At 50.3% G+C, this 19,959-nt stretch overlaps 1 protein-coding gene across 1 annotated transcript in view; it reads left to right on the top strand.

The window, feature by feature from the left end:
• The first annotated feature begins 2,495 nt into the window (after positions 1-2,495).
• CORO2A (coronin 2A) overlaps positions 2,496-19,959 on the top strand; it is a 58,340-nt gene continuing 40,876 nt past the window's right edge. The window contains exon 1 of the mRNA XM_075020402.1: positions 2,496-2,572. The gene's annotated coding sequence lies outside the window, so the exon portion shown is untranslated. The remainder of the gene's footprint in view (positions 2,573-19,959) is intronic.

The following is a 19,959-nucleotide window of genomic DNA, read 5'->3' on the forward strand; positions in this document are numbered from 1 at the left end:
TCTCATTCGCTTCTGCAGCAGCTCCCTGTAGGACCCTGCTCCCTGGGAGCCACCCGCAGCTAGGTGACAGGTGCTTTATCCACAGCAGCACAGACACCGTGAATGTGGCCACACCGACGTAGCTCCTGCAATGCAGAGCAGCCACAACAGGTGCCGGCTCTGCTCTTCCCAGTGGCTTGCCACAGGTTGCAGTGCTGCACGTGGTTTCTGGCTAGTAGTGGGCCAACGGTGGTGTTGGATTGTGCTGCTGTCAGGCTCCCCTCCGTAACAAACTCTGCTGTCTGCAGTGATAGTTTTCATTTCATGAAAAGTGATTAACTTTTTGTTAATTTGCACAGGCTGGGAAGAGATGTCCAGAGGTGACACTAGCCTGGCTCTGTCCCGATTTCTGTCACATAAGGATGTGGGATGGCAGAGTTACAGGGCACATTGCTCGAACTTCTGCTGTTGGATCCCAACAGAAAGCACTAACAAAAGTGTTTTCTTTGGGGCTGCTGGAGGCCCTTTACACAGCAGGACAAGTGTTGTGCATGGGTGCTCTTTGCCACAAACCACCTCTGTGGACACAGGCTGTCAGCAGCAGTTGCTCAGCCAGGCCCTTGCTGTTGGATGACCAGTTGAGAAGTCCCAGGAAAGAAGACAGAGAGCAGAGTTCACCCCAGTCACTGAGGACACCCCAGTACTGACACCAGTCCCAGCCAACCAGTCTTAGACTGCAAAGGGGAATGGGCAGCAAAACCATTCACTTTGTCAGCACCTAAAACAGCTCTGAGGAACTGCACTTGTGCACAGCTAACATAGCTAGATGCCTACAGTGGACAGGGCTGCAGGCAGTAGAAACATTTTCCACCAATAACCTCAAACAATGACATCTTTGTCCCCCTGTCAGTCCTGCATGCAGTCTTCTACAGCTCAATCAGGGCTGTAGCACAGCATGTGTGAAAGGAAGCACTGGAAATCATCTGTGCATCTGTACCTCACCTCTCTTGTGGTGAAGATGTAAGCACATGCTGCAAGGGTCCTGAGGGGTTCTAGAAGCCATCTCAATTACTGTAGGCAGGGCAGGTCCAGGACAGCTGCTGCACAGGCAGCCATGATTTGTGTCCACAGCTGGATTGCTTCCTGTGGTCCATCCATGGACAGTGCTTCTCAACAGCTGTCACTCAGCTCGACTGCCTCAGTCTCCTGGGTTGTCCCGACCTGGCACCTGGCAGCAAGGCACAGAGATCACTCTTGGGGGCTGCTGGTTGCTTCTGAAATTCTGCCCAAGTCCCTCAAAGGATTTGGTGGGACTGCTCTTGTCAAAGGCCTGCTTTTCCTTCCCCAAAAGGCATTCAGCTGCCCTGAAGGACTGGCAGACTCCTGTCTCACCAACACAGAATCAAAGCAGAGACACCCAAACTGCAGCATCTCATCTGTGGAGGACACTCAATCTCTCACAGTCTTGTCACACCCGCTAGCTCAGCCCAGAGCTGCCACTGCTACCCACAGACTGGTGGGACTAGATCACAGAGATGAGCCAGGTGTCTCAGGCTCTGTTCAGACAGGACCAGAGTGGTGTTAGCTGCGTGCGTGACCTGGCCAAGGAAATCTCCGCTGCCCTTTGATCCTGGGCATTGCTGTCAACTTGCCAAGATCCTTATCCAGGGTACCAGGTGGGCTTCTAGTGCTGCCAAGGTACCAGCTAACCCCACGGTCTGAGTGTGAGCTCTGCAGGCATGAGAATATTTCTAGAGCCATTTGCTGTCAGAGAAGGCCCTGCAGCTTTGAGCTCACATGGGCCAGTGTCTCTCCATCTGCCAGGGACTGTGGAGCCAGCCAGAGGCTACCGGCTAAGGCTGGCACACTAACATGTGTTGCAAGGGTGCGTGCAGCATTCAGGGTGCAGTGCCCAGTACCCGGTGCTTGCACTGAGGATATGGGAACGTGCCGCCACGTCCACAGCGGCTCTGTGACCCCGTGGGTAAGGCTTGTGGGTACCCGCTGCGCACATGACAGCAAAGTCCTGATGCTGTCAGGATGATCTCCGAGGAAAATGTGCCCAGCCTTCACAGTGTGCCTCCACTGCGGGACCTACCTGCAGGGGAACTGGGCACACCGGCCTAGGCAGGCTGGCTCCCCGGGCCCAGGGAAAGGAGAGGTGCCTGAGCCCTCTGCTGTGGTTACGCAGGGGCTCTCCCCACGACAGCAGCAGAGCAGACCCCACGATCTCCACGGCAGATCGCGCCCAGGGGTTGGGCACAGCCGTGCTGCCGGACCGGACCGGACCTCCCCGGCAAGGCGCTCCGGAGCTCTGCGGGTTCAGGCTCCCGCATCGGGGGGCGGCGGGCACACCCGAGGCCCGCCGGCACCTCCCGGCTGCGGGGCGCGGCGCGGGGGGCGGGGCGGGCCGGGGCGGGGACCGCGGGCGGGGCGGGGCGGGCCGGGCCGGGCCGGGCTGGGCTGGCACGGCTCGCCTCGCCTCGCCTCGTCTCGCCTCGCCACGGACCGGCTCGGCTCGGCTCGGCTCGGCTCGGCTCGCCTCCCATGCGCACGCCCTGCGCGCTGCCAGACCCCCGCCGCCAGCGGCAAGGTATGAGACTGAAGGTGGTGGTGGGGGGTCGTAGGGCCGGGACACGCGTGGGCAGGGCCGGCAGGGGCACCTGCCACAGCCCGGGGCCTGCGGAGCCCGGCGGTGCCGGGGAGCGGGGGGCGCCTGCCCTACCCGCGGGCCTGGGGTGCCGCAGCCCCCGCCGGCCCCACCCCGCTTTGTGCGGAGCCGGAGCCGCCGCCGCCGTCCGCAGCCGGGGGCGGGGGGGCACAGGCGGCCGGAGGATGCCGCGGACCTCGGGCATCCCCCGGTGTGTGCGGCGGGAGCGGGAGCGGCGCTTCCCCGCTGGCCGCAGTGGGGGCAGCCGGTGCTGATCGCGCCCTCCGCGGGCAGGGTTCTGGCACCCTGCCCTTGGGCTGTTCCTGCAGGTAACCGCAGGGGGCATTTTGTGTGCGGAGCGTGACGGACCGAGAGCTGGTCTTCGGTAGGAGCCCGCCGGCCCGGGCGGGGGGGTCCGCAGCGGGCCGGGCTCCGCTCCGAGGTGCGCGGCCGGTGCACGGAGCAACGGAGCTTCTCGCCGGCTTGAGGCAGGTGGGAGTCGGCATCATGGTCGTGCCGCCTGCCCGGGAAGGCTGAGCCTCTCCCTGCCGGCCCCGCTTGCCGGTGCAACGGGTGGCACGGTTTGGCATCCGTATGACTTCGCTTATGATACAGGGAGAAGCCCCTTCTATGGGTCTGTGTGTGTGTGCGTGTGAGGGGTTGAATTTGGCCCTTTTGCGCTGGCGTCGTGGGGATTTTGGGTGCTTGATGTCGGGGCAGGTCACATCTTGTGCAGAGCACCATGACAGACACATAAATGACATCTGGGCCATCCTCTCTGGCAGCAGCGGGGTCTCCTGGAGCCAGTTCCCCCTTCAGGGCAAGCCCTTGAAGGGGTCTTACTTTCAGGCAGCACAGCCTTGGAGGACTGCTTCTTCCCGTGGGTCTGGTTTTGATGCTGCAGCTCTGTAAGGGGCGAAGGCAGGCCGTTGTGAATGATGACAGCACTTTGCAAACAAGCCCCCAGTGGCCTCAGGAGGCCAACTATGTGCAGTGTCTTGCTGAACATCCATTGTTCACCCTGAAGGGAGTGGTGCTCTCCTTGTCTTGTTGTGGAGTGTGGAAAACCAGCCCTGCAGCATCCTGGCTGTTCCTGATCCCACCCGCCCCGTTTACTTACACCTCCTAAGAAGGCACTGTGTTTGCTGTAGACCCTGTAAAGGGAATTTGCCTGGGCAGGCTTAACCTCTTCTGGCCTCTTGGGTGCTCAAGGGAAGTGATTTCTGCAGAGGATTGAGAGAATACTTGGGGGGAGGTTGGGTGTTGGTTGCCTTCTAAGCTTCCCAATGCAGGCTCCCTGGTGGGTTAACAAAGGAGCAGCCTGTGTAGCCCTGCTGTTCCCTTTGTTCTCCCACTGGCTGCCCTCTTTGGAGAACTCTGATCTCTCCTGGTTTGATCAGAGTTAGAGAGTGACTGGTGGCGACCCGCAGGGAGTTCATGTTTTGGTGTGACTGTTTCAGGAAACGAAAGCAAAGCTTTGGGAGGCAGGAGAGGGGGTAGCTGGTTGCTTCTTAGAGACAAGGCAAAAAGGAGGTGTTTTCATCTGTGCTGATGTTGTTTGGTGAATTAGCATTATTGCAGACAAGCTATGGCTCCATCAATGAGAGGTATTTCAAATTCATTCAGTCCATTAGGCCATAGCAACAAATCCAACCTTGTCATCTTTGTAGAACTGCCGTAGACCTGAGAAATGCAAGGCTCAGGCACTGGAGATGTTTGGAAAAAGAGCTAGACAATTCTGCTGCCTGCATCCCAGCTCTGCCCCGCACTGCTACTGACCTCTCTTCCTCAGAGCCAAAGCAAGCAGCTCTGCATGAGTGTGCCAGTTTTGCAAGTCTGGGGCGAGAGGGAGACTGCTGCCTTCTGTGTGCCAGCTGCATCAGCCTCGCCAGCAGCATTGCTCACCTCTGTCCCATTGATCAGACCGGTTGCTGGCTACGTCTGTGCAGCAGGTGGGTTTCCTGATGGCAGGTCAGGGTATCTCCAGATGTGGTGGGCTTCTTGCTCCCCCCCCCCCCCCCCCCCCGGTAATTTCTGCCTCTCAAGTATGTTTTTTTGTCCCTTCTGAGCAGATTTCTTGCTCAGAAGATGTCAGTATTGGATAATATTTTGAACGTTGCTGTGTCTACATTTGTTAGTAGCTGGAAAATGGGTGGATTTTGGGTCGTCTGACTCTGTAGCAGGTTTCTGTGAGTCTCTTTCTAGGTGGGTTGGCATTGGGCCCACTGCTGGTCTCTGGAACTGGTTTGTGGTGCCTGTGCAAGGGCAGTTCTCCCTTGCCTGTGGGCCATCTGGACTGCCAGATGCCCGAGTGCTGTGTGGACTGTGTTTTGGGGCTGTATGCTCAAGTATGGAGCAGGTCCCTGTGCTGTGAGCTGCAAGTGCCCAGGCACACAGGCACTTCAGTGTGAGAGACTTGGGGAGAGAACTGAAGGCTTTGGCAAATCCCCAGAAGCTAAGGTGATGTTTTGGAATGAGAGACAGCTGCCTCAGGGACAAGCTAAGGTAGATTTTGTGCATGACCTTGTAGACTCCTCATTTGTTGTAGTCAGTGCACTGCCTCTGATGTTTTTGTATTCCTTGGCCCACAGCAGCTGCACATGAAGTCTTCATCCCACCCTGGTGGGTCCTGATTTCCACAGCAGGGATTTTGATGGGCAAACTGTTGGAGGGTGGGTTGTGACAGGGTATGACGGAGACCTTCTTTGAAGAAACAGGGTGGAGGGAGACTGTCACAGATCAGTTTCCTACCATCTGCTCTTGGTTGGTCCAAGGGGACCTCAACAGAGTCCTGATCCTTAATGGCCAGACCCTGTCCTCCACTCTCATAAATAAACCATTGCCAAGAAAGTTTGATTGAAGTGTTTGCTTCAACAAAAAAAACCCAAACCAAACCCACCACCTTATCCGAGTATTCCTATCTGCCAGTTATAAACAGCAGCAGTCTTTTTTGGCAATAAAATGATAGCCAGTATTACAGTTGGCCAATGGGCTGATGTCTGGGTGGCTGCTGAGGAACTTGCTGCTAAACCTCCTGCTCAAACCCAAGGGGACCTGTGGACTCATCCCTGCTGAGGCTGGACAGCAGCTGCTCTTTGAAACAGCTGGGGCTGGCTGCCTCTTGGTGCACAACAGGGCCACAGACAGTCTGATCTCTTGCTCCCTGGCAAGAAGACACCTGTCGTGGTTTAACCCCAGGCAGCAACAAAGCACCATGCAGCCACTTTCGCACTTCCCCCCTGCCCAGTGGGATGGGGAGGAGAATCGAAAAAAATAGTAAAACTTGTGGGTTGAGATAGGAACAGTTTAATAACTAAGGTAAAATAAAATATAATATTAACAACAACAATAAAAAATAGTAGCAACAATAATAATAATGTTAATAATAATAATGAAAAGGAATATAACACCCACTCCCCCCCAGACCAAAACAAAACAAGAAAAGAGAAGTGCAATTGCTCACCACCCACTGACTGCTGCCTGAGCAGCGATCCACCCTTCCTGGCCAGCTCCCCCCAGTTTATACTGAGCATGACATTCTGTGATATGGAATATCCCCTTGGCTAGTTCGGGTCAGCTGTCCTGGCTATGCTCCCTCCTAGCTTCTTGCCCACCTGCTTTCTGGCAGAGCATGGGAAACTGAACAGCCCTTGACTTGGGATCAGTGCTATGTAGCAACAACTAAAACATCAGTGTGTTAACATTATCCTCACACTAAATCCAAAACACAGTGGAGTTGCCTCTTCTTCCCCTCTTTGTTTGCTACCTCTCCTCTTTAGCTTTGAGGCGAGCCATCTATGAGTTGGCCTGACCCTGTCAGCACTGTGCCTTCCAGAGGTGAGTTTGCTCCATAGAGGAGCTTTCATCTCAGTGTGAAACCAGCTGCAGCCTGGCTGCAGGCAGAGCCAAGTGTTACGAAGATGCTGACTGCTGGGACACCCGGGTCTTCTGATTGCCTCACACTTGGGCAGGGTGAGTGTGTGGCCATCTCTCTCTGCCTCACAGTTATGCTTCTTCTGTGCCAGGTTTCTACGTTGATATCCCTGTCTCTGGCTGCCATTCCTAATGGGAGGGAGGAGGTCTTTTCTGTAGCAGTTTCCAATATTGAAGGTATTTGACCCAAGGAATATGGGTCAGTCTGGGAGTGAATGTGCAAACCACTTGGGCTAGGTCACAAGAGACGGCTTGATAGTCTTTAGAAAAAACATCAGTTTCCCCTGAACCAAGGAGCTGGCCTCCACGGATCTAGCATGGGAAACTGAAAACCCCTTAAGTTAGGAACAGTGCTACTTAGCAATAGCTAAAACGTGTGTTGTCAACAATATTCTCACACTAAATCCAAACCACACTGTACCAGCTACTGAGAAGAAAATTAACTCTATCCCAGCTGAAACCAGGACAACACTGGAGCAATAATGCGGTGAGGTGTTTCACATGTAGTCATTACCTGGCCTCCCTTAAGTGCACATTAAGCTGCTCTGGCTGCAGAGAGCTGATTGAGGCAAGCAGCCTGCAGCACATAGCAATTATGCTGACGCGCCTTCAGCCTCTCCGCAGGAGAAACAGGAAAGACCTTTAGATCATCCAGGAGGCTATTTGGGCTGAGGGTTTTGACACTCACAGGGTTATACTGGCTTGCGAGTAGAAGCCAGGCTGGCCTAGTATTTCCAGGGATTTCCCCTCTGCGGTATGACAGGCTTGCCAGCAATTCTCCATTTTGAAAATACACCCTGCAGGGCTCTATTAGGGTAATGCTGATGCTTACTATTTCCAAAGTACTTTGAAATTCACAAATAGGACTTTCTGACCCTCTGCCAAGCAAAGCCCTTTTAAAGCTTGGAGACATGCTGCTGCCCATGGTAGGACCCATGATAGTGTGCAGCTCTAAGCCCTGTTCTCTCTTCCCCAGTTGACCTGCTCCCTGCTCTGTTTCACACAGTTTCACATTTTCCAGAGCAGTGCCCAAAGTTTGGCCTCTCTCTCTGTCTCTTTTCCAAGCATCCTTCTGGGCTCTGGTTTGTGCAAGGGTTTGTTTCCAGTCTGGTGAGTCGCTGTGCTCTTTATCTCTGTGCCAGGAAACACGGACATTCCTACCTGCGGAGAGGTCTTCTGCACCAATGACTTTGCACTGCCTCTTTCCCTCTGTGGGACAAAGTCACAGAGGAAGATGATAAGGAAGACAAAGCTGCAGAAACTCCCATCATTTGTAGTATTTTTATGACTGAGATTGAGACAAAGTCCATGGAAACTGATTAGATAGCTTCCAGGAAAGCAGGAGAGGCCAAACTCAGTCTTTTTCTTCCTCCTGCGGGTCTGGGAGCTGTGCTTAAACAGGAGAGGACGCAAGGCTGGGGGAGTGTTCCTCCCAGGAAAAGGTGTCCGGGCAAGGCTCTCCAGGCCAGGCTTACTCTCGTAAAGCGAGTATGAGCCTCATGGCTCCAGCTCGTATGTGGAGTAGAGCAGGGACAGTCGGAAAAAAGGCGCCGGCAGGAGGATCCAAGGCAAGTACTGGTCCTACTCCCAAGAGCAGAAACTAAGCAATCCTTGCTGTACAGATACTATGATTTAAACTCTCCTTGCACGGTGGCTGTGCAGAGGGCTGAAGTCCTCCTCGGAGAGTCAGAAAACTCTGGATCCTATCCCAGGTTTTCTGGGAACCACAGGCAGGATGCATGGGTAGGGTTCAGTAGTAGACAAGTGCCTTTTTCTCAGACATTGCCCTCTCCCTGGGTTGGGGTATGGACTGACGCAGCAGGCGAACGAGAGCATGTGCAAGTGCGGGACTGGGAGCAGCAGATGTCTCCTGAAGCTGCCTGTCATACTCCAGCCTTGCCTGGGTCTTGTTTAGCCAGGGAGCATTTTCACATAACGCATTTGCCTATCTGCCACAAGGACCCTTGAAGTGGTGCTGCCCCTGAATGCCGTCCAGTGTCATTGTCACACCGGTGAGCTGCGCTGAATCCAGCGATAAGCTTTTCACCACACTCTGTAGCACAGTAGCTCTCCTCCCATCAGGTATCTGTGGAGTTTTGCTTTCCAGGCTGCGGAAAGTTCGGCTCTGCCAGTGCCATTCAGCTCTCAGCCACCTTCCACACGGTTGTGTGTGAGGTTCTTTAAAACCAGTTACTTAAACCAGTGCTTCACAGTGTTTGCCCTGAGCAAGAATACACAAATCTTGAAAAATATAAACCATATTGCCTTAGAAAAGTGTAGCTACCATTTTGCCTGAACTGCTGGCACAGTTGCAGTGCTCCTTTCTGAGGAACCTCACATTGATGTTTTTGGGAACACTGGTAACGTGAACAATGCCAGGAAAGACCAATCTTCCTTGTCATCCTCTGTTTTCTTCCATTCTATCTGGCCCCTAAAAGGACCCTGTGCTGGCAACAAAATTGCATGGTAATAGGAACAGAGAACCCAGACAGCTCTTTAATTGCAGTAGACAAATAGAAGTCAAAGATTGTCGTGCTAGCATCTACTTAAATATAATTAGTTCATGTTATTTTTTCTCTGGCATTTTCTCTGATTTAATTTGAATACCAAAATACACACACAGAGCAACAAAAACAAAATCAGAATAGCATTGCTCGAAGTTCCTGCTCTCATAATATTCAGCTCCTCCTATGTATAGAGGCTCTTTTCCTTAAAGTCAGGGAGGATCAGAGTCTCTCTTCTGACCGCTCCTGCCTGTGGTCATGGCTGTGGCTCATGTTTCTCTTTGAATTTGCAAAGGTCTTGATGTCAGTAACTGATGCCTGAAGTCTTAATTGGAAAGATCAATTTTGCTAATGATAGCCTGGCATCCGACAGCTTCCATAGAAATCGATAGGATTTCAGTGTCCCACAGTTTTAAAAATCATGGCACTCATTTAAAGGCTTAATAGAGATTGAAGGGATTGACTTTACAGCCCCTTGCATCTATTTGAGGCTCTTGACCCCTGCCATACATTGAGCACTGTGCAATAGCTATGGGTGTGATGCACCCTGCCAGGCAAACCAAGTTTTGGAGCAGAAAAACCCAACCCGTCACTGAGACTTTATGAGTAAAAACTCAAATGGAAAGTTGACAGTTCTGTCTTTATTGGCATCCGGATTGTGTTTTGGTGAACTCTTGGTTCTTGTGGAGCTGAAAAGATCAGAAGCCTCTTGTATCTTTATAGATAATGGATTCTTCAATCTGGCTGACAAACCAGAATGACAGCCAGTAGCTGGAAGCAGAAGTTATTTGGCAAAATAATAAGGCAGTTGTGTTTTTAGCAGCAAAGAGGAGGAATTGCGGGAAGAGCTTCCCGGGATGATGCGTTGCTAGAACTTGAAGGATGATCTTGCAAATAATGTCATTCAGTGAAGACAGCAGTGTTCTCTGGAAGTAGGTGACACCTCTCAGCCTGCCATTAGCTGAACAGCAGCTACCTGGCATCCTGCAGAGATTTCTTTCCCTGGCTTGTCACCCACAAAGCATCCCATCTCACCATGGTGGAGAGCATACACTCCTCTCTCCAAGCTTTCAGCATGTTCTATTGGGCTTTGCCTTTAGGGCCCCAAGGTGGTATTCCTTCCCCAACACAACAGCTAACTTTCTCTCCTGAGTTTTGTTTTACGGTCACTGGAGGGATGACAATTTGAAGGCAGGAGTCCTCTGAGACACTTTGGACATCGATTGTAAGTGGAGATGGACTTCACTGACTGTGGGGGCTGAAGATCTGGAGAGGGAGGGGTAGGTGACTCATCCTTGTGGAGGCAGAGCACTGTGTAGGACTGGTATCTGCCTCTAAGGCTGGTGTGTGTTGACTGACAGAGGTCACAGTTATTAGCCAGACAGAGGCTTAGCAGGATGGTTTGCTTGCTGTAGCACCTTCACCTTTGGAGATTTTCAGAATAAAGGTGGACAAGGCCCTGAGAAACCTGGCCTACTTAGAGGCTGACCCTGCTTTGACCAGGAGTTTGGGCTACAGAGCCTCAGAGGCCCCTTCCAGCCCAAATTTGCCTGTGATTCTGTGATGATAGTAGAAGTGAAAACCTGGTGTCCTGGTTTCAGCTGCGAACGAGTTAAGTTTCTTCCTAGTAGCTGGTGTAGTGCTGTGTTTTGGGTTCAGTATGCGAATAATGTTGATAACACACTGATGTTTTCAGTTGTTGCTAAGTAGTGTTTATAGTAAGCGAAGGATTTTTCAGCTTCTCATGGCCAACCAGAGAGACGGCTGGAGGGAAACAAGAAACTGGGAGGAGACAGAGCCAGGGCAGCTGACCCAAACTGGCCAAAGGGGTATATAAACTGGGGGAGTTGGCTGGGGAGGCGGCAGATCTCTGCTTGGGAACTGACTGGGCATCAGTCGGCGAGTGGTGAGCAATTGCATTGTGCATCATTTGTTTTGTATATTCCAATTTATTATTATTATTATTATTATTATTATTATTATTATTATTATTATTATTATTATTATTATTATTTTCTTCCTTTCTGTCCTATTTAACTGTCTATCTCAACCTATTAATTTTACTTTTGTTTCAATTCTCTCCCCCATCCCACTGGGTAGAGGGAGGGGAGTGAGTGAGCAGTTGCATGGTGCTTATTTGCCAGCTGGGGTTAAATCACAACACCTGGTAATGATATTAGGAACCAAAGCTCCAAGGAGTTTAAACCAAGGAAACCCATAGCTAAAGTCTACCTGGAAAGTCTGCCTTGGTCCCTATCTCTGATGCTTCTTTCCCAACACTTGTGCTGAGTGTTGAACTTGGATGAGTGGTGAGAATCCCTAACTTTCTGCTGCAGGACACATATCTGCTTTATGGGTCCATCCATTGGATGGAGGCAAAATATCAAATGATGTCCTTGAGTCTATTGTGATCATCCTTGAGGTTTCAAAAAACATTTCAATAAAGCTCATCTTGCTGTTAGCTTGCAGAATCTCTTATTGTTGAGAGCAGGGTTTTGGTGCCCAGCCCTTTGTGGGCTGTTAGTGGAAGAGGACTTCTTAAGCTTAATTGAGAGTAGATCTGTTTGATGTGTAAAGAGGGAACTGGAGTGACAATTTCTCTACCTTCTCTTTTTTTCAGTTTTGAGAAACCAGTGAAACTAGTCATTATCTTGTGTATGGTTTTGTGTATTTCAGAAGAGTTTTCCAGAGTCTTACCTATTCTTCCTTCCCTGACAGCATGACTTGCAACATGAACTTTTCTGTGGCTTCATGACAGCTTGTGTCTTACATATAAAAAAAACCATAGTAGTGTTTATACTCTTGTTTCTGCCTGTCTTGCAGTCAAGCTCAGTTGTGGGGGCTTGGAAGATTAACGGCACAGACACCATATGTGTCACTAGAAGGGCTTCACACACCTTTCACTGTTTTGGGGTTCTGCTGCCACTGGTGCCACTGGCCACAAGCAGATGATTGCATGGTGTCTTAGTCTGTAAGTCTGGAAATCTGCAAGTCTCTTGAACTACTGCAGAAAGGCAAGTCTCCCCTAGGAAATTCAGATCTTTATTTTGAGCTTTTTCTAAAAACCTTCCCCTTTCTTTACTTCCATATCTGCCTGTGTCATTGTCTGCTGTCCTTCCTGTGCCTGGAGTTCCCTGGCATCGCGGGAACTCCAGCATTGTCAGGAGTTCAAATGCTGCTTTAATTCACAGCCAGACTTCAAGGGCTGTGGTACCTTCCCTATGTTTGTCTTTTTTTTCTTTTTTCCTTTCCACTGGCACTGGGAAAAGATCAAATACTGTCTGGATACGTCTACAGCGCCGCTGTGTCTTGAATGCCTCATGCAATGCTAGCTTTCTGCAGCTCACTGAGGACCTGGTGGTGCAGAAGAGAAGGCAGAGAGGGGCAACTGTTTAGCTTGGAAAAGGTATGCCTGTAAAGGGATATGACATACAGCCTTTGACATATGGTAGGATGATGGGATGGAGAGTTCAGATAGGGAGTGATTGTTCCTCTGTTTATCACTGCCCAGGAACTACAGGATACAGATAAACAGTGGAACTCATTGACACAGGATGTTGGGGATGTGGTTCAAGAAAAGCCATTAGATGAATCTGCAGGCAGAAAATCCATTAGGACAGGCTAAACAGACAGATAAGCCTTTGGCTCAAAAAGTCCCTGAGGCACAGATGCCCAGAGCTGACTCAAAGGCAGAGAAAAGATTAGCTTGTCAGTGTGGGTATCAGCTATGCTGGAGAAATAGACTGGCATGGAAAGTAGCAGTGGTAGAGGGAGAGAGTGAGTGAGCCTGTAGCTGGGATCTCAGTTGGGATGTGGAGGTTCTGCCAGGTATGCTCCCCAGCTGGAAGGGTTGGAGAGAGGGATGACGCAGAGGGACACAGCTCGAAGATGATCAAAACTTGTTCTGGAGGAGATATGCAAAGAGGCTGGCAGGAATGAAGTATGTAGGGAGGAGAGGCTGATCTTCATTGTTGTTAGATGGGAGCTGTGAGGAAGGGGACTGGTCACAGAGAAGAGCAGTGATGCTGAATGAAATGATCAGAGATGGAGGAACACTCAAACCAGTATAAGAGGGGAGGAGGTAAAGGAAATCATCATCTGAAGACGAGCAAGGCTGAAGGTCAGAGAGGGATGTCTATGGAAAACTGTTTGTGCGGTGACTGACCTCACCTCTGTGTTAACTGTAGCCATATCTACAGTGCAAGAGGAGTAAACCTGTGGAGTGAAAGAGGTGGTACCAGGACTGCATATCCACATGTATTCTGGACATTTTAACTTGACCCAGCTGGTCCCATTAGCAGATGAAGTGCACTGGGTTCTGATCCTGGAATGATTTTAGTTTCATCTGGAGGGCATCCTGCCTGCATGTGCCAAGATGGCTTTGCAGTGCAAACTGGAGTGCCGTAAATAGCAGCAATAAGGAGATTTGCTTCAAAAGCATGTTCCCAGTCTGAATGAAACACTACTTCTGCCTTTCACCGACGAATTCAGTTCAGAGTGATGCCACTGGTTTCCCAGAGACTGTGCATTTGCCAAGCCCAGTGGGTGAATGAATGGGCACAGAGTCTTATTTCCCTGGCAGGAAAAGCATGGGTAGTCCTCCCACTTAGTTAGCATCAATCAAAGCCAGACTAAGAACCAAAAAGAGCAAAACTGAACTCGCTATCTGTGCTCTAAATGGTGAATCGATTTTAAAACTTGTGATGCAGCAGAAGAAACCATTGGCTGTTTTGTCTGTAACACCTGCCTTTGGCACACTCTCTTGCTGGTTTATCATGCATCAGATAAATGGGACCTGCTGTTAGAGAGCTCAAAAGTGCATTAGTAGCTTTCTGGAGAACAGAAAGGTGTCAGCTGTGATTTAATCAGCCAGTTGAAGGGAAAAGCCTTAACTGGCATCATAAAGCAATTCCACAGGTGCTGCGTGGGTGTAGGAGAGCTTCCCGCACTTCTCTTTTCTGTGTGCCCCTAAGTGTTTTTTGCATGCAGATGATGCTGCAAGGGAGGTGGAAGAACTCTGCAGCTATGGGCTTCAGAGAAGACCTCTGCTGCCCACCACCTTTCAAAGAACAAGGTTCTGCTGTCATTGCTCGCAGAAGGACACGGACTGTTTCCCTTTGTTCCTGGCTCACTACTGGGAAATGCACAGCTGGTTCTTCTCTAGTCCATGGCAGTAGGCACCTCTGTCTTTTGCTGCCAAACAGATTTACTAACAGTGGGATACAACTCCTGGAAGGGCAGTTACAGAGCCAGACTCTTCTTGGCAGTGACAGGTAGTGTATAACAAAGAGAAAAGGACGCAAGCTGCAGCTGAATGGAAGTAGGTCAGATGTTAGAGAAAGCTGCATCCCCAGGAGGGTGGTTGTTCTGGTTTCAGCTGGGGTGGAGTTAATTGTCTTCCTAGTAGCTGGTACAATGCTGTGTTTTGGGTTCAGTATGAGAATAATGTTGATAACACTGATGTTTTCAGTTGTTGCTAAGTAATATTTATACTAAGTGAAGGATTTTTCAGCTTCTGATGCCCAGCCAGCAAGAAGGCTGGAGGGGGCACAAGAAGTAGGGAGGAGACATGGCCAGGGCAGCTGGCCCAAACCAGCCAAATGGGTATTCCATACCATGTAATGTCATGTCTAGTATATAAACTAGGGGGAGTGGAGGTGGGGGCATTGCCGCTTGGGGACTAACTGGGCGTCGATGGTGGGTGGTGAGCAATTGCATTGTGCATCATTTGTACATTCCAATCCTTTTATTATTACTATTGTCATTTTATTAGTGTTATTATTATCTTTATTAGTTTCTTCTTTTCTGTTCTATTAAACTGTTCTTCTCTCAGCCCATGAATTCTACTTCTTTTCTCGATTGTCTCCCCCATCCCACTGGGTGGTGGGGGGAGTGAGTGAGCAGCTGCATGGTGCTTAGTTGCTGACTGGGGTTAAACCACAACAGTGGTGCAGCCCTGGGGCCAGGCAGGTGGAGTTCTTCATCCTTGGGGGTTTTGAATCTGCCCTGATTAGAGCTATGGGCCGGTTCACTGTGAGGCTGGACTGGAGACCACCAGAGGCAAGGTCCCCTAGACTGTGTCCTTGCATCTGTGCTTGTGCTTTCCTGCCCAGACAGTCTGAGCCTGGTTAGTGCCCCAGCTCTGTAGCACTTTTCATTTTCACCTGGTTGATTGGACTCTCAGTTTTCCCAGGTAGATTTGAGGATGAGATCCTAAGGCCAGGCTTGGTCTTGCTGGCCAGAATCTCATCACGTCCTGCAAGCATTCTAGCCCATGGGCTCATTAGTGCACAAACCTTCAGTCATGGGGGAATGTGGTTACATTAGATCACATTAGATGTAAGGGCTGTATCTTCAGATATTCAGGTGAAGCGTGTAGCCTCCAGACCTTAACAGCACTCTGTAGAAACATCTGCACTTGCTGCATTTCCACTGCCTCACCATCCTGCTGGCCACTTCAGTTTTCCTAACATATCTGTGTCCTGGTGGCAGCCGCAACTCCTCAGCTAGGCAGAAGAGGTTTGCAAAGAAGTCTGACTAGCCCCGGGGACCCCCTGTGGACTCCTGTGGGCAACTAACCATGGTCTTGGGATTCCCTGAAGGTGGCCAAATCCCCCAAACCGGTGATGCTCAGCTTTGCTGCAAGGAAAGCCTTCTGCACAGTAGCCTTTAGCAGAAATACTCCATTTGCTAGATGTCTGCAGGCATGCTTAGACCTCACGATAAAGAGCAGTGGGACCAAGCATCCCTATCTTCCCAAACAACATGGCAGGCTACTGAGACCTAGCTGCATCTTTTCAAGAGGGAGCTGAACCTTGGTTTCTGGAATGCAGAAGCCAGCTTGGTCTTGAATAGCAGGAAGCTTATTGCTGTGAAATAGGAGAGCGAAAGCATGGTGTTCTGGCTTCGGGAGAAACTGCTGAGCTCACAAAGGGTCAGATGGTGAGTTTTTCAAGGCTGCCTTTCTGACAAGAAATGTGGCAACATCTCTTAAAGTTTGTGAATTTCACCACTTCCTTTTTATAATGAGTTTTTGCAGGGCGTGGGTGGCGGGGGGGGGGGGGAGGGGGCAGAGGAGGCTTCCAGTTTTTATTGTTCTTTGAACTGGGATTGTTGTATTTGCTTTTCTTTCATAAAAGAGCAGGATCTTGCCAGGGTAGAAAAGCTCTGTAAGGTGGAATTTGCCCTCTCATTGGATTCAGAAGCACATTAGTCCTCACAAGGAAGTTGATAAGCAATAATATTTTCTTTGCTGCCCAGGTAACCAGTAGAATGAAGGAGGGTATTGTCTCCAGAGAATGCAGGCAAGTTGGTTTTATCTTTCTGCCAGAGTACACAGGCTATCTTGGAAAGCTGGAGGTGAACCAGGGGAAGGAGGGGCTCGCTCTCCAAAGAGGCTTGGGTGGCCCCATCCTCTGCTTCAGTCATACTGCCTCCTGCCCTTCTTGAGAGCTCTGATAAGCCTAACGAAACTGAGTTGAGTTTTGGTGTCATTTTGGGTTTTGCCAGCCTTTCACACTCCCCCGACCCACTACTGTATTTCTTAAAGGTCCAAAGGTCGACTGAAGCCATTTGTGTCCACAATGCATCATCTTCCTTTCTGTCAGAGCTTGCAGAATAGGGGCACCACATGAAGCAGACATGGGACACATGGTGAAGGCAGAGGTTGAACTGCCAGAAAATGGTATTGCCACCGAATGTGGGATCATCCCTGGAGGATTCCCCTCTCCCTCCTGGGACACAAGTTTCTTCACACTCATTGGAGAGTGGGCTATGATCTTCACCTTGATTTCTAGCTGACAGTTGGCTTAAAAATATTCACAAATCAACTTCTGCGGCCTGGGGGAATTCACGTGCAGCGTTTCACTCCCTGTGTCCGAGTGAGAGGTGTGAACCTTCAGGAAGTGGAGCTCTGGGTGCCCTTGGCTGCAGAGTGACAGTGATGGTGCCATAGGAGCCTCAGGCTCCCTTGCTCCAGGGTGAATCACTTCGGTTGCTCATGGGAAGAACAATGCTTGTCTGGCCACTGCAGGGAAGTCCAAGGTCTCCAACAGACCCTCCATGGGCACTTCCCAGCCCCTGGGCTTCCTAAGCAACCTGGAGGCTCCCAGCTGGTTTATGCCTCTCATGAGGGGAAAACCAGCCCCTCATGAATTTCAGTAAAGATAAATGTTGACTTCTGCCCCTGATTTGCAGCAGCTCCCTGCAGTGGTGCAGGCTAGGTCTGACTGGCAAGAGAGCAGTAAAGGCCACAACAGTCCTGGTGGGCAGGAAGGGATTTTCCAAGGAGGCTGTGGGATCTCCATCCTCATTGGTCTTCCAAACTCAGCTGGACCGTCCGAGCAACATGACCTGCCTTTGTAGTGAGCTTTGCTTGGGCTGAGGATAGGACTTGGGACCTCCAGAGGTGCCTTCTAGCCTAATTTTTTTCCTCTGATCCTGTATACTTTATTGTTGTAATTTATTTTTGCTTGTCCCACTTATCCCAAGGGAGGCTCAAGTACACATTCAGTGTCAGGCTTGGAACTGACTCCAGTGATAAAATAAAGAACAGGTGACAATTCAGCCAGTACTTCATGATGTGGCTTCACTTTACAATGTTCTGGGGGATCCTACCCAAAATACGGTCTTGGGCTCCTCATCAGGTCAGGTGATAGGAGAGTCTGAACCTCTTTGGAGCTGCCTGAGGCTGTGGTCTCTGCCAGTTTTCCTCTTTGCTTTCTTCCCTCCTCTTGGCCATTGCCGCTGTCTGTTCTGGGATGACCCAGTTAAAAATAACCTGGCTGAGCTATTTTTGTGAGGCACAAATGCTCCCTTGTCTATCTCCCTGCTGTACCAGCATGACAGAAGAGCACAGCCATGGAGTAATACCAGGTGGTGGGGATGTGGCAAAAGGTGGCAATACTGTGAGCAGGTGTCACCATCAGGGATTCTTTATTCTGGACCCCGTTGGGTGTTGCTGCCTGCCTTGGGAAGCACCTTGTGATTTCAACTTTGAATATGAATGCAGTCAGAAAGCTCATCTAGGATGGCCACTGGATTTTTGCTGTCTCAGCCTCGCCTTGTGGAGAATGGGCTTGTTTCACTTGTGGCAGCCCTAGCCTGCCCCTGGACATAGGTGCTTAAATTTACTTTGAGGTTCACAACACTTGGTGTATCTTCTAACACGAACAAAATTTACACAATGTGTGTTTTGCCAAGTTTGGGGCTTTGGTAGGTCCTTCGTGGGTTACTTTGGGGTCCCCCACTAGAAAGATGCTCTGAGTTGATATGGTACCAGCTGGTGATTATGTTTATGGGGTGCAGGGCTTGCTATTCAGTAGAAGGCAGGTCTCTATGCAGTGTTTGCCTTCCCCAGCTCAAGCAGGTATTCGGGGGAGGCAAGAGTCATGAAACTTCCTTCTGCTTGTGGTCCAAGCAGATGATGCCTTTGTCAGTGGAGGAGCCACTGTCTTGCCCCTCCTCAGGCTGTGTCCACCTGGTACCCTCTGTGTAAGCTTTGACCTACTGTTAGCATGGGGGAAGGTCTAACATACCTCCTCCCAGGGACACGTGTGAGAGCTCATGTCCTGCCCTGGCCAGTGCACACTGAAAACAAGGGGCAAGAGGGGCTGCTGTGCCTGCTCAGAGAAAGATTTGGGCCTCATTGTTTTGTGGATGAGGAAATCAACTCATTTCCATTTTGAGTGACTCCTTCACCCCTGCTTCATGTCCTCTGTATTTGTGCAATGTTTATACTACAGGCAGAAGTGTTTTTTCACAACCAGCTTTCCAGGGCACTATATTTATATATCTTTGCCGCACTGGAGAACTGCAAATATTCTGGAGTGTTATTTAAAGCTGGATTTTCTGATGAAAGATAACATATCTCTAGACTATGGTTTCCTTTGAGATCTTGCTCACTGTTGTCATTTTGTCCCACATCACCTCTGCAGATCCTAAGCCATCCACACCAGCAGCATGTCCTCCCTCAGGTAGCCAGTAGCCTGCAGGTTGTGCTGCTAAAATGAGGTGACAAGCAGTTCCCACAGCTTCTGGCAGGCTGGCAAGGAGAAGGGACCTTGGTACTTCTGCAGAGGACTGATATTCAGACTGGCACTAGTGATGGACATGAACAAAGCACCACCTTCCATCACCTTTGCCTCCAAAAATACAGAAGTTTGAGTATGTGACTGAAGCTCGGTTTGGTGAAGGCTCTTTGCTCATACCCCCACACTGGGGAAGGGTACTTCGACGATGAGGCTGCTTTACAGAGCTGGGGAGGGCTGTGGCATGTGTACTGTGTGGCTGGTGGGGCTACCTTGTCCCTCTTGGGGAGGAGAGGGCACCTGGGCAGGCTGCAGGCTGTGAGATGCTGTTTTTGGGGGCTGGCACATTTCTTGTTTCTGAAAGTGGACTGAAACCTTAGTCTGAGCTCCCTTAATCTGAGGCCCGTAACAGTGGGTATGGATCCTTTAGCAACAAAAGACAAAGAAAGGCAATTGATAAAATCAAGGCTGATTGCAGAATGGCTGGTTCCCAGCTGGCCAATTTAAAAGGCTTCCAGCTCTGGTAGCAGATAGGGTTGTTTTTCCAAGGATATGCCTCTGAGCTGCTGTAAAAGGTCCTGCTGCCTGATAGAAAGGCGTGCTGAAAGGTTTTTATTTGCTACTGTGGATTGATTGGAGTACAGATGCTCTGGAAGATGTGCTGCATTATTCATGTGGTAGATACCTTGGCTAAAAGCTAATGCACAGCCTGGAGGCTGTGAGAAGTGGTACAGTCCTTTGTGTGGTTTTGTTGATTCACTGGAAAGCCTGGACTGCTCTTAAGCTTTTTTTCAGAATACTGAGATTGATAAAGCAAATCGAGGAATGTGAGATCACTTAGCTAATGGCTCTCCACCTCCTTTCT

Source organism: Buteo buteo, chromosome Z, assembly GCF_964188355.1.
Source record: "Buteo buteo chromosome Z, bButBut1.hap1.1, whole genome shotgun sequence".
Taxonomy (NCBI): Eukaryota; Metazoa; Chordata; class Aves; order Accipitriformes; family Accipitridae; genus Buteo; species Buteo buteo.